The following is a 15,000-nucleotide window of genomic DNA, read 5'->3' on the forward strand; positions in this document are numbered from 1 at the left end:
TCCTCCTCTCCTTACACACAAAAAGGGGAAAAAAACACATCCCCTGTACAACACTATTTACTATTTGAGTTTCAAAGTTGTTAAAAATGAGATTTAAAGCCCTTTGCCTATTAGGCAGTCTTTTATGTGCAGCCTATTTGAGAAACCCAGGGTGAGTGTTTTGTTGTGCTGAAACAAAGCTGCTGAACTTCACGGAACTATTTGCATTAGGCAAGGAAAATGTATGTCCAGAATTTACACAACACACATTATTGCTTTTTTCCTAATCTTTTAAAATTACACATTTTAATTATCAGGTGGTTATTTAAATATTCTGTAAGTCAAAATCTTCTACTGTCTTTTAAGGCATGCCTAATTAGAAACAATCTTGTTATAATTCTAAGTGTTCTGTACTCTACATTACCCCCCATAGAGCTCCTCACCTTACAAATACAGATGTCATCTTAGATAATACACTCTGTCCCAAGAGTCCATTTAACAATATTGAAGGTTTTTAGTTAACTTCACCAGCCCTCAAACACATAATATGATAAAGCACATTGAAACTATTTTCTAGTTAAAGCTCCCTTTTCTAGAGTATGTTTCCTCTAGTGTCATTGATAAATTGTGAAACATAGAAGAGTTGTAAATAAATCCCAGGTGCAGTGGACATATGTTAAGGAAGACAATCTGCATGCATCTCACAAATTCATTCAAGCTAAGGTGTTTGTGATTTTCTTATCAAATGATAGTAGCAAACAAATATGAAAGCACATGACAGGATGTATTCATGTAAACATGTGACATGGGTTGGCATACAAAGATATGTAGCGTCCTAGAATATTATGCTTTTTTTTTTTGAGAATATTTTAAGCCTCTCATTCATAACAAAGCCTCTCTCCAAAATGCAGTCTGCTCATGAACTTCTGCATGTGTCTCTTTGTTTCCTTTGTTAATAGTTGTACTGCTTCTATTTGATTTTCATACATGTGCTATCTAGGTCTATACACGTGAGTTGCTTTCTAGAAGTAATGAACATTTCAAGGAGAAAGGGAAAAAAAAAATGACACTGGAGAAAAAAAAAAATAAAAGGCATTTAATACCTTTTTCACACAAAGAGTATGCTTCCCTACTTCAGTTACTCCTTTATGTAAAGAAACAGCAGTCGGAGGAAAGATGTGTTCTTGAAACATCTGCACAATCTCAATACTAGTGCTTCAGGTATTACTAAACAGACATTTACTGTATTTCTGTGAACTAGATATCTGTCTTACAACGGATGACTTCAGATATGCCAGTCTTGAAACAGCTTCCTTGAAAATTTCTGCTAGAAACAGCATTTTCCTGAAGGCATTGTCTGAAGTGGTTAGACTAGTTAGTTATGCTTTGACTTTGAGCTGTTAGTTAGATGCTTGAGACGTATGCACACAGAATCACATATTTCCAAGGAACATTTTGATGAAATTATGCTCAAATTTAGTTGAATAATGAATTATTTTAGATATATACTATTAATTTGATTGAGGAAGAAAGAGAGACAATGGAAGCTGGTGGTTTTATAGGTTTGTGCCAATTAATTAATTTATTTATTTAGCTCTACCTCTTTTCATGAGAAACTTAAAATAAACTAGAGTGTCTGTCCATGTATTTGCCTGTAGATGTTTTTAGTGTCTCAAAAGTTCAAGAGGTAATATTATATGACAAGCTGAAAATCTTCCTCTCCCTTGAGGATAGGGCAAACACTTTCATGCAGCCCTTAGCTTCTAAGTTGTTTTAATCCATCTTCTCTCAATATACTTATATCTTATAATTAATTAATTTTTAATGTTTTACTTGTGTGGCTTTTTATATTAATAATTTAAAATACAGATGGAGATATACTTATTGCGAGCAAGTTTCTCATCTATTTCTTCTGATGGACTGTTTTCTTTTCCACAAGTGTTAAAGTCTTGGCCTTTGTGAAAGGCAATCCAGATAACAGTGACAAATTTACATAGCATTATAAGTATGTTATTTTGTGCCAGGAGTATTATCACTATAACCTACTTTTGGATTAACCTTTTTTATCAATGTTGCTTTGACAAAATCAAGGGGCACAATGCTATTGATATATTCAAGATCAGATCTTGCTCCAATTCTAAAATATTCCAAAGCAAAAAATTATTAGTTTCAAGGACACTATTTTCAACCAATGCTATCAGTCCATAGTGAAACAGCAAGATGCTTCTGCTAAATAGGAGCAAATGTAGGACTAAAGAAACTTCCCAGAACACCAACTTGAACCACTCTTATGAACATTACATCTTCTGTTTCACAAAGTGGAGAAATTCCAACTTAAATTTGAACCTTGTTTTGCCTCTAGTGTTTCTGTATTAAGGTGGTTCCAGAATATTGATGTGTCTAGTGATTATAAGATCTTTTAATTTCCATTATTAGCATTCAATAATTACACTCTACATCCTTCCTGCATGTTAAATTCTGTTTCTAGCTGAAATTACCACATTTCAGCATTTATGATTATGTGTTTATAGACAGAAACAACATGGCTATTGTACTGGTGCTTTTTAGCACAGTACAAAGAAAAGAAAAAAAAAAAGAAAAAAAAAGGCAAATTCCTTCTCTTGCAATAGACGTAAAAAGTGCCTTCCTCCATGGCTCAATGAGATACAAGGTAATGCTCAAAGTGAATTATTTCAACAAGAAAAATAGTCTATTTTACAATTTTTTTTTATTTTTTTTTTAAAGGAGTCCTCAGTACTACAACTAAAGCCATTTAGAGGCATTATGAAGACGTACGCACTCTAGCCTTGAGGATTCAGTGTATTCCTCTCCTTTGCTGAACAAATGAGAAATAATTTAATTGACCTCAGACATATTTTATCGCCAAAAAATTTCTGCACACTAGTGAAAATTCACAGAGCAGCTCCGCAGAGAGGGATCTCGAGGTTCTGGTTGACAACAAGTTGAACATGAGCCAACAGTGTGCCCTGGCAGCCAAGAGGGTCAGCTGTGTCCTGGGGTGCATACTTTCTTAGGAAAGACTGGCAGTTTTAAAGGAAAGAGGCAAGATTTCTGAATGTATGGAAGTTTAATAATGTGCTAACAAAGTTAAAAGCCTTTATTCTTTTTCCTAATAGCCCTGAGCTGCTCTTTAGCACTGCTGTGTTTGCAATCTAAAACATCAGTTGTAACAATGTATTATTTTTGTTTCTTAGCCACTTTTGTTCAATAGAAACAAAGCAATTTACATATGGGTTGCCAGTTGTTCAATGCCACAACAAATAGATTATACAATACATTCCTTTATTTTTATTTAGACCTGAGAGGACGTGTTGCACTGTAGAGATGAAACAAAGGCCATCTACTATGAAAAACGTGCAGCAATAGAATCTGATTTTGTATTTTCTTAGTTTCCTTACTAAAAACAAACAGAAATCTCCCTCCAGGTACTTTGCACATCAGTACAGGATTTTTTTAAAAGGGATTTATACATGAGAAATATAAGCAAAATTTGAAAGGATGCAGAACTGAAATTTAAACCTACTGGTAGCCATTCTGAGGATCAGAAATTTCTTGTCATCTCAGTGTAATTTTTACCACACACACTCTTGCCCCTTATTTGCAGCAACTGTAGCTTTTCATAAATGAACCCTACTATCTCATTTTTTGTTCATTCTCAATGTTAATTCTTTTTCTGCTAACCAAAAATGATTTTAATTTCTCTTTCCCCTGTGGACATTTCATTTTAATTGCCTCTAACAGTTTTTTACTCTATGTGCCTTTTGTTGCAAAATGAAACTGTTGCAACTGACACATTGGCAGAGCTGTTTTTAAAACTTAAGACATTAATAACCACAAATGCATAGAAAAACTAAGAAAGAATGTACAGATACACATGAAGCATGTATGAATGTTTGTTCCACTGAATGTAAATCTATTAAAACAATTATCCAATATTTCATAAATTCTGATTTGCTTCCCCATTACATAGGAATATTGCCTTTGAGTGTCCCCAAGCAGGATTGTTTGAGAAGGTTTCATTCCCTCACACAACATGGCTAGGAAGCAACTTCCCTTCAGGAAAATCGAACTGTAAAAATAGTGGTGCTCCAAATCTTCCAAATTATTCTTGCATTTTGCTGTGCTCAAAGGCAACTGGAGTTGCAGGCTCTAGCTGCATGCAACATAAAGAGAGAAGCCATGCTGTGCATAATCAGTTTTCACACCAAAGTATGACATGATGACCATCACTGCCCACCATGTCCTGCCTATTGTCTTCTTTGAAAAAGCACTAAGGTACAGTGTATTTATATTTTTGCTCCATAAGAAAACAATTTTTGAATCCTCTTCCTGCTTTCTAAATATTCAGAGGGGAACTTGAAAATCAAGAGAACTTGAAGAGTACCACCAAATTAGCCTTACACAGAAAAAATAACTGGTCTCATGATGGGGGCAGAAGCTTTCTTTTCATTGATTTTTGACAGGAAAAACACCACCTCCTTTCATGCCGTGTCTCCCGTGTTTCTGTTTGAACAATGTCCCTTACTATAGAAGTCAGCTACTAGACTATGAGGATAAAAGCAAGCTGCTCTATAAGTTCTAATGAAGCACAGTCTGGTGACAGATAGAAATTGAAGAACGCTTTAGCACATTGGTTAAGTACCTAACACTAACCCAGTTATTGTCATTGCTTCAGCAAACGGAAAGGGACCTCATCCTCAAAAAGGTGATTTTTTTTTTTTTAATACAACAAGCCCAATTTAATTCAATCATTGCATGGTATAGATGCCTTTCCCCACAAAGAATAAGGAATTTAGGTTCTAATAGGAGAACTTACATTTTTAAATTAAGCAGAGAACATGTGTTTTCTTATATGTAATTTTTATCCCTAAATATGGTCAGATTTTCCTTTGTGGTAGTTGGCTATGAAGGGAATGGAAGTCACCGTATTAAAAAAATATTCCCACATACTTTTAAAAATTGCCATTTCAGTCTCATGAAATATGAATTTTCTAATTTTTCATATATTAATTATTTATTTTAAAGTCACTTGTGTCTTGATTTAATATGTATGTAATTTACCTTTCAATAGTAATAAAATGTTTATAGATCATTTTCTACCTATTAGGACCTAATAAAATTCCCGTCCATCTTAAATGAGACACTTTCTCTACCAAGGTTGCACACAAATCTTCTCTTCGTGAGACAATTTTTCTGTTCTCAAATTTTTTATCAGAAAGGGAGGAAAATGATTTTTAAATAGTTTCATGCACAGCTTGGAGAAAATTAAGACAGTAATTAGAAAGAAAAATGGATCATTGCCACATGAAGAAGAACAGTCATTTGATATGATGAATTTTGATTTGATTATTGAAGAAAAGTAATGAATTGGCATCATGGAAATAATCAGTGTTAATAGACTCTCATTTTTCATTATCAACGGGGAAAATAATTTCTATCAGTATATCAAAAGGACTTCATTTTAACATTTCTTATTGTAAGTATCAAAGAACCTCTCAGCTTTGAGAGTTTCTGTAAGATACTGGAAATTTTGAAGTACAGTACAAAAGAGGAAATATTCTGATAGTAGATAAGACACCAGAAGTCAAATGATGAAACACAAATTGAAAGTGTACCTCTAAGAAAACTGTATAATGTGTCATCAGAGAATCATTTCATAGATGATTTGAGAATTTTTCCATAAACAGAACTAACTGCAGTAAACAAATAATGATACCTGCCCCACTGCCATTTTTTTAACAAAGGTTTATAGTTCAAAGTAGGAAACACAGAAAAATCAATAGTGATTGAAATAAAGACTTCTGTTCACTCTATTCAGCTGTGGCACTATATATAGAGAGAGGGAGATACAGTAAGCTGTACGTTTAGTGTTTTTCAAGTTTTCTGAATGATGTTCTAGCTCTAAATTACTGTAGTGGAAAGTTTTTGTCCAGCTTGTGTTTAAACTGCCATTCTGTATAATGTGCTGCATAACACTCAATGAAAAGAGAATCTGTAAATTCTATTAAATAATGATTCTTCATTATATATTTTAAATATGACCAAATATTATTTTCAAAATGCTATTTCCTGTAGAAGATTCAGGCATTCTTATTTTCTCAGTATTGTAAAGTGTTGAGGGATAAAGAATATAACTTAAAATTTCCAAGAGTATTCTCTGGAATTTAAAAATAAATCTCCTCTGGCTGTGATTATATTTTTTCCTGAATTCTCCTTCCATTGCCATGTATGTGATTCATGTTTCTCACTCAGTTGTATACAGCAAATAGATAATAATCAGATATGGGTACTACCTGGATATGTTGACCATGCATACTGCTTGATAAGTATTTTAAAGACAAGGTTTTGAAAACTCTAAATATACTACAGCACACATGCAATTTAATAAAGCTGGTTTTATTTGCTGTTAAGACTTCACATATTCTTTGTGGATTTGTCATCTGACACAATGAGAAAAAAAAATCAGTATTTTCACTATCACATATTCCAGAAAAGGCTGTCATTCACCAATGAAACCAGCTGGCAGACAAAGAACCTCCCCATACCCTTGCAAAACAAAACAAAACAAAAGTCCTTCAGTCTCTTTTCCCTTGCTTGTGATCTTCTCTTTGAATTACGGCTTTTCCTGGGCAAATTCAAAGACTTAAAGAACTTTTAATTTTTCGCAACCCGTTTTTTATTTTTTATGTCATTCCTGAAAGCACAACATAGATGACCTCCAGTGATCTTCACAGAAGTTCCAGGTATTTGACCACATAGATGATAATAATTCTGCATATGTATTTTTTAACTTGGTGAAGGAAATTCTGTATTGATCCAGTGAATGTTCTTGGCCTATAAACAGAAAACTATTATCTGTGCAACTGTAAAAACTTTTGAGCAAAGATGGTCTTTGGACTGTAGGACGTTCAAAGACTGTGAAGACTGTGATATAAGTGTCCCAGGCAAACAGAATTATGATAACAGGCACTAGTTTACAGGGTTCGTGGATTAAAATGTGGAAAGAATCTCAGCTCATTTTTCACGGAGTGACATCATCATGCTGGGCTATTTGGGATACTGGCCTTGTTCAACAAAGGAAAAATAACTATCTATTGACTCACTACCAGGAGCAAGTAAAATGATAAAACCGTGTTCTAGAGACAGTAGTAGATAAATTTACATACACTTTAAAAATGCTCAGTGCATCATGCTGATCTCCCTTTTCATACACTAAGGTATAAAAGAATATTTTTAAATGCTCAGTACTTTTATAATTTCTCAATTTACCATCTCTCCAAGGTCTTCTCAGGCAAACTGGTAAGAATTGTTCCTATCCTTTCCTTTTTTTGAGCTTTGAAGCAATAAAACAGTTACTTGTTCCCAGGACATGATTGTCTAAGGGCATGGCACTTGACACAACTCATGTGTCTACACAATAGCTGGAAGACTTTTCTTCCCACCTCAGTTACATGCATTGTCATCTTCATCAAGTGGTAGCTTGAATCCTCCAATGCAATGAGTCTTTCACTCAGCCTTGCCTGTGTCTCTGATCATCCGCAGCTTCACAGTGGATCTCCAGAAGTGGATCTTCTAACAGCTAAGGTACTCTTATTAGTTCTCTCTTGAAGAACGTATCAGTAAGCTGGAGTACATGCTTCACCAGTGCCATTCCATAATTTGCCCGAAGAAAATATAAATTAAAGTCTGACATTGCTGCCCTTTTCATAGACGCTCCATTATTTTGAGGCTTATTAAACTGAGGATAAATGGAAACACCCTACATCCTTCATGCATTGAACTTCACTGTAAAACATTAATATTAATAGCCATTAAAATTGCAGGTCAACTTCAGCTGCTGCTAAGACAGTCATCATACGTACCAAAAATAGGTGAGAATCCACAATTACCTGTTACACTGTGGCATTTTTCAGTAAGGTAATCTCAGGGAAGCAGGTATAACAATGCTTCCTGGGAGGTCTCTTCTTATGCAGCCATCATGGGTTGTGTTATTGACTTGCAGTATTGTATATACATTATACATATGAATAACACCTTCCTTATTGCTCTTCTTCATATAAGGCCACTATAAAACTTTTTGGAGATCTGTCAGATTTCTCAGTCCCTTGAGACACAATTGTTTTCTTTAATAACTTGTTCCAGTATAATTTTTAGTTAATTTCTTTAGGTTCTTGTATGCTTACACTTATCTTCTGAGATATACTTATAGCTTTAGCTCCATTGCTGTAAAATACTCTAAGAAACACATCTGCAGATCTCAAGAGTAGTAAAGAGGAGAAGAAAGTTAGCTATGTCAGTATTGTCAATCTTTCACATGCAGTGTCATTCATAAGAAAGGGCATGAAAATTATTTGCAGTAAATAGAACTAATTTCCATTTAACGATGTGTAAATAACTTTACTTTCACATTTCCTTTTCCTGCAGTTCATTAAGTACCATACACTATGTCAAAATGCTGCTAATTAATCAAAAACTTGAAATTTTAGTCTTGAACTATATATATTTTTTTTTACTTGGCAAATTCTGACTACTCCTGTTGGTTGACTTAAGGGCCCTAAATTAGATAGCCAGCTTATCTTTCTTCAGCCTGTTTTTTATTTTTTGTTCTGTTTTTTTGTTGTTGTTGTTTTGTTTTGTTTGGGGTTTTTTTTGAGGGAGCTGGATGAGGTTGTTTTGTTATCGTCTTCCTCTTCCAAGATCTCAAGCAGGCTGTCTTTTATCAGAATTCAAGGGGACATTTACAGTTTCAAGACTGGCTTTCAGCATGATCTGCCACATCCCCTTTGATAGATGCATGTTCTTTCCAAATCTTTTGTTTAAAAAGGATATTTTCACATGTGATTTTTTGCTCACTGTGCCATACTTCACTCAGCCTGCAATGGCAACCTGCACATCATACTTGACAAATTTCAATTGCTTCCTTCCTCTTTTCCTGCAAGCAAGCTTCTTTATTCTATTTCAGTTGTTATAACTCTTTCGGATATTACATGTTCACAACACTCAACATTGTTTCTTTTTGTGCCTATTTGCATAGGTACTCGTCGTCTGATATATATATATATATATATATATACATATATATATATACATATGTATTTTTTATTTAGAGTGCAAGCTTGTGGGGCTTTTTTTCTACCTTTGCAGAATTTCTGAGGTTTTATAGATATAGTCTTATCAGTGCAAAGAGAAAAGGTTGGGAGAGCTGGGACTGTTCAGCCTAGAGAAGAAGGTTTGGGAGGTGGGGTTGGGGGGATCTCATCGATATATATAAATACCTGAAGGCAGGGTGCAAGGAAGATGGAGCCAGGCTCTTTCCACCACATGCTAAAACACAGGAGTTTCCTCCTGAGCATCAGGAGGGAATGTAGTATACTATCAGCAAGTTTGCTGATGACACTAAGCTGGGAGGAGTGGCTGACACGCCAGAAGGCTGTGCTGCCATCCAGTGGGACCTGGACAGGCTGGAGAGTTGAGCGGGAAATAACCTGATGAAATTTAACAAGGGAAAGTGTAGAGTCCTGCATCTGGGCAGGAACAACCCCAGGTTTCAGTATAGGTTGGGAAATTACATATTAGAGAGCAGTGTAGGGGAAAGGGACGTGGGGGTCCTGGTGGACAACAGGATGACCATGAGCCAGCACTGTGCCCTTGTGGCCAGGAAGGCCAATGGCATCCTGGGGTTTATTACAAGGGGGGTGGTTAGTAGATCGAGAGAGGTCCTCCTTCCACTCTACTCCGCCCTGGTGAGACCCCATCTGGAATATTGTGTCCAGTTCTGGGCTCCTCAGTTCCAGAAGGACAGGGAACTGCTGGAGAGGGTCCAGCGTAGGGCAACAAAGATGATTAAGGGAGTGGAGCATCTCCCTTATGAAGAAAGGCTGAGGGAGCTGGGTCTCTTTAGTTTGGAGAAGAGGAGACTGAGAGGTGACCTTATTAATGCTTCTAAAGGTTGAGTGCCACAAGGACGGAGCCAGGCTCTTCTCGGTGGCAAACGATAGGACAAGGGTTTATGGGATCAAGCTGGAACACAAGAGGTTCCACTTAAATTTGAGAAAAAACTTCTTCTCAGTGAGGCTGACAGAGCACTGGAACAGGCTGCCCAGGGGTGTTGTGGAGTCTCCTTCTCTGGAGACACTAAAAACCCGCCTGGACATGTTCCTGTGCGACCTCACCTAGGCGTTCCTGCTCCGGCAGGGGGATTGGACTAGATGATCTTTTGAGGTCCATTCCAATCCCAAACATACTGTGATACTGTGATACTGTGATGAGGAAACACTTTTTTACTGTGACCAAGTGTTAGCACAGGTTGAACAGAGATGGGAGTCTCCATTCTAAGAGAATGGAGAAAAGCCATTTGGATACAGTGCTGGGCAACAGGCCACGGGTTTGGACCAGATAACCTGCAGAGGCTCCTTCCAACCTCAACCACTCTGTGAGTCTGTGACACAGCCTGTGGCATTTTATTTATACTAATGTCTGCATCTAAAACTTCCAGGGCATTGTCTGTACACATCATCACAGAATCACAGAGAAGACTTACATGGGAAGCAAAGGGAATGCATGGTCCAGATAAGGGCAGACCAGTGATGACCGAATATCAGCAGATATCTATTGTAATCTGCAGAGACAAAAAAGAAACTGAAACATTGGCTTAAGGGAAGTAGAAATTAAATAATTGAAATAAAACTTCTCCAGATATCTACAAATCACAGAATCACAGAATGTTAGGGATTGGAAAGGACCTCAAAAGATCATCTAGTCCAATCCCCCTACCGGAGCAGGAACACCCAGATGAGGTTACACAGGAATGTGTCCAGATGGTTTTTGAATGTCTCCAGAGTAGGAGACTCAACAACCCCCTGGGCAGCCTGTTCCAGTGTTCTGATACCCTCACTGAGAAGAAGTTTCTTGTCAAATTTAAGTGGAACCTCTTGTGTTCTGGTTTGAACCCATTACCTCTTGTCCTGTCACCGAGAAGAGCCTGGCTCCATCCTCCTGACACACATTCTTTACGCATTTATAAACATTAATGAGGTCACCTGTCAGTCTCCTCTTCTCCAGGTTAAAGAGACCCAGCTCCCTCAGCCTTTCCTCATAAGGGAGATGCTCCAATCCCTTAATCATCTTCATGGGTCTGCACTGGACTCTCTAAAGCAGTTCCCTGTCCTTCTTGAACTGAGGGGCTCAGAAGTGGACACAATATTCCAGATGTGGTCTCACCAGGGTGAACTTGACTTACTAACCACCCGCCTTCTAATACACCCCATGATGCCATTGGCCTTCCTGGTCAGAAGGGCACAGCTCATGGACATCCTGCTGTCCACCAGGACTGCCAGGTCCCTTTCGCCTACACTTCTCTCTAATAGGTCATTCCCCAACTTATAGTGGAACCTGGGGTTGTTCCTACCCAGATGCAGGACTCTACACTTTCCCTTGTTATATTTAATTAAATTTTTCCCCTCACAACTCTCCAGCTTGTCCAGCATTCAGTAACCATGCCTTCTCTGTATCTTTTGTCACCAGGGTACCCACCTCATTCATCAGTGGGCCTACATTGCCTCTGGTGTTAGTTTTATATGCCGCATATTGGAAAAAGCTCTTCTTATTGTCCTTGACCTCTCTCGCCAGGTTTAATGCTAAGGAGACCTTAGCTTTCCCAGTTGCTTCCCTACACCCTCTGACAACAACCTTATATTCTTCCCAAGCGGCCAACCCCTCCTTCCATGATCTATAAACTCTCCTCTTAAACTTAAGCTTACCCAGCAGTTCCCTGTTTAACCACTCAGGTTTTCTGGCTCCCTTCCTTGACTCCCTATGTGTCAGGATGCTCTGATCTTGAGCCTGGTAGAAGCAGTCCCTGAATGTTAACCAGGTATCTTGGGCCTCTTTACATTCAAGCAGCCTTGCTCATGGGATTTCCCCTAGCAATTGTTTGAAGAGGCCCCAGTTGACCCTACTGACGTCCAGGGTTGCAATTCTGCTTGCTATTCTTTTTCTGCCACAGGAGATCCTGAACTCCACCATTTCATGTTCAGTGCAACCAAGGCAGCCCTCAACCTTTACTGCTTCAACCAGACCCTTCTTGTTAGTGAGGATGAGGTCCAGCAGTGCACCTCTCCTAGTCGGCTCCTGCAACAGAAAGTTATTGTCAAGGCACTAGAGAAACCTCCTAGACTGTGACTGGCTGGCTGAGTAGTCCTTCCAGCAAACATCAGGGAAGTTAAAATCTCCCACAACAACCAGGGCCTGTGACTGTGAGGCTGCTCTCAGCTGCCCATAGAAGGCCTCATCAATTTCCTCACCCTGATCTGGTGGCCTGTAATAGACACCCGCAACAGTGTCAACCCTGCCAGCCTGCCCCTTAATTCTCACCCATAGGCTCTCATCTTGCTCTTCATCCATGTCTGGACAATACTCAATACATTATAGTTGCTCTGCCATGTAAAGAGCAACTCCACCACCACACCTGGCTGGCCTATCTTTTCTGAAAAGGACATAGCCATCCATGACCACATACCAGTCGTGTGCTGTCCCACCATGTCCCTGTAATTGCCACCAGGTCATAATCTCCTGCCTGAACACAGGTTTCTAAGTCCTCCTGCTTATTCCCTATGCTGCGCGCATTGGTGTACAGGCATTTGAGAGAGCGAGCTGAGCACACCGATTTCACCCTAGGGGGATGGGAGGCCTCCTAGTCTTCATCAATTCTAGAGTGCTGCCCTGCTGAATCAAGCACAGCTACAACCCCACCCCTCTTCGAGTCTAGTTTAAAGCTCTCCAAATGAGCCCTGCTAATTCCTGTCCCAGCATCCTTTTGCCCCTGCAAGATAAACCTTTGCCACATATCACTGTCTGAACTGGTGTATGAAACCGTACATAAATAAACGTACATTAACATTTTAAATAGCCTGCTACTTGATCAATACACTGAAGAACAAAAAGTTTTCTCACTCAGTTGAAATAATAGCAACTCAAAATTGTTACATCTAATTAATTTTAACAATATTAATGGTACCTCCATTAGCAAGTATTTCTGCAAGGTACTTTGTTTTGGTTTTCTTCGTTTAAAATTCTGCTCAAGGAGAATGAGCTTTCTGAAAATATGAAAAAATGTTGTGATAATTCTGAGTCTTTGGAAAAAAATATAGTCAAATTACTTAGTCATCATTTCCCATAAAAATAAGTTTCTATCTTAATGACTCAGTATTTTTCAGTAATGTCTGTTTTAATTCTCAGCAGGATCTGTCTATTACCATTTTAACATAAGTTCATGTAACCTATGACTTGAAATAAACACAACAGTACCCTGGTCTACACAAATCAACCAATTCATTAGTCTGAGCTGATTAAAATAATGGCACATGTCGTCTTAGACTTTCAAATAGTCTTCAATATATCTAGACAAATAACCTTCGCATTTCATTTACATGTAGAGAGTTCATAGGTGGTGCAGCCAGCATGAAAGATGCAGAGGTACGAAGGTGCAGTCCCCTACACAGCTTAGCAGAGATGTACCCACACAGAACTACTGAGGCATTGCCTGCTGCTTGAAATTCTGTAGCCTGCTCAGGACTAAGGAGAATGTGGCACATCTCTGTGATGTTGCCTCACACTGTACAGCATCCAGTGCCCAGGGAACTGGCAGGGTACAGTAGAAGCAGTTTCAACAGGTTTTTGGGTCCCATGCAAATCTAATAATTTAGGTTCTACGGCAGAGCTGCACCCATTTCCTACAAAACTGTTAAATTGTGTCAGTGCAAATCTGGCATTTCATGTGAGCTAATATATCTCAGCCTTTGCCCAGTCTGTTATGTCTGCCCTTCCCCCAAGATCACCATGAGTCAGAGATGGAGGAACACCATCAATAAGAAGGAGCCATCTTTGTTTAGCAGCTCTTGTTCTGCGCTAATATAAGATAGATCCATATGTCTGTTTGTCCTGATAGGGGAACCTGAAATGTTCAAACTGATTTCAGAATTAAATTGACATGGAAAATCAAAACTGAAGGTAAAAGGTAGATACAAATTTTAAAAGGCCAGAGAAAAATAAAAAGCTCTGGTACAGAGACTTTCTAAAAACCTACACTATTATTTTGACTAAGAGAACTTTCCGCTGAGCATTTGAAAGTAGTTCTATGCCAGACAGGGTCAACAGATTAAAGAAGAAACAATAATGCATCTATAATTGTATGAGTTGTCACATACTTAACCTGGTATAAATTTGTGTTGGTATTTTAATACAACAACTTTTTGACTATAAAGTTTTCTACATTTTCTACATTTTAGTAATTGATAATGGAACAAGAAGCAAAAGTGCCATCTCTATGAGTGATACCCAAGATACAAAAAGACTTGATTCTCTTCTCTTTATCAACTGATTAAGCAAGTTTCCATATTGCATATACATCCTCTTTTGTGTATGCATCATAATTTGGAGAACATGAGCAATTAAAAATGACTTTTTAGCTGTATATAATGGTTAGGGTACTACCTTACTGCACAATACACTTTAGAAGAAAAGCACTTGCAAGAAGTAATGAAAGCAAGGCTAATGTGGCAATTGTGGTGTATTAAATGTGGACACAGCTAATCGTGCATGTTTTATGTGAATCAGTCTTCTGATAAAATTCATTAAGAATGCACATTAAAGAAATTGGCAATTACACTACCTTGTAGTCAAATGTCTCCTTTCTAAAAACATTGTTAGTATAGTGAGAATTCTGCTTAGTGAGCTCATTGCACAGGTGTATTGACAGTAATTCAATGAAGCAATTTAAAAATCTCTAGAAAGCTTTCAAACGATATAACTTTAAGGCTATTTAATAAGGTGTATCATTTCATCAAATTCTCACTCCTCCCATCTTCTCTTCAAATATCACAGTCACATACCTGATAGAAGGAAATGCTTCAGTCTAGGTTTGAGTCTGTAGAAAATCCTATCAGGTAATGGCTTGGAAAAGGTAAGAAAAATAGCAATGATGGCAGTAGCCACGCTTTGAAG

Source organism: Nesoenas mayeri (genome assembly GCF_963082525.1).
Source record: "Nesoenas mayeri genome assembly, chromosome: Z".
In the NCBI taxonomy this organism is placed as follows: Eukaryota; Metazoa; Chordata; class Aves; order Columbiformes; family Columbidae; genus Nesoenas; species Nesoenas mayeri.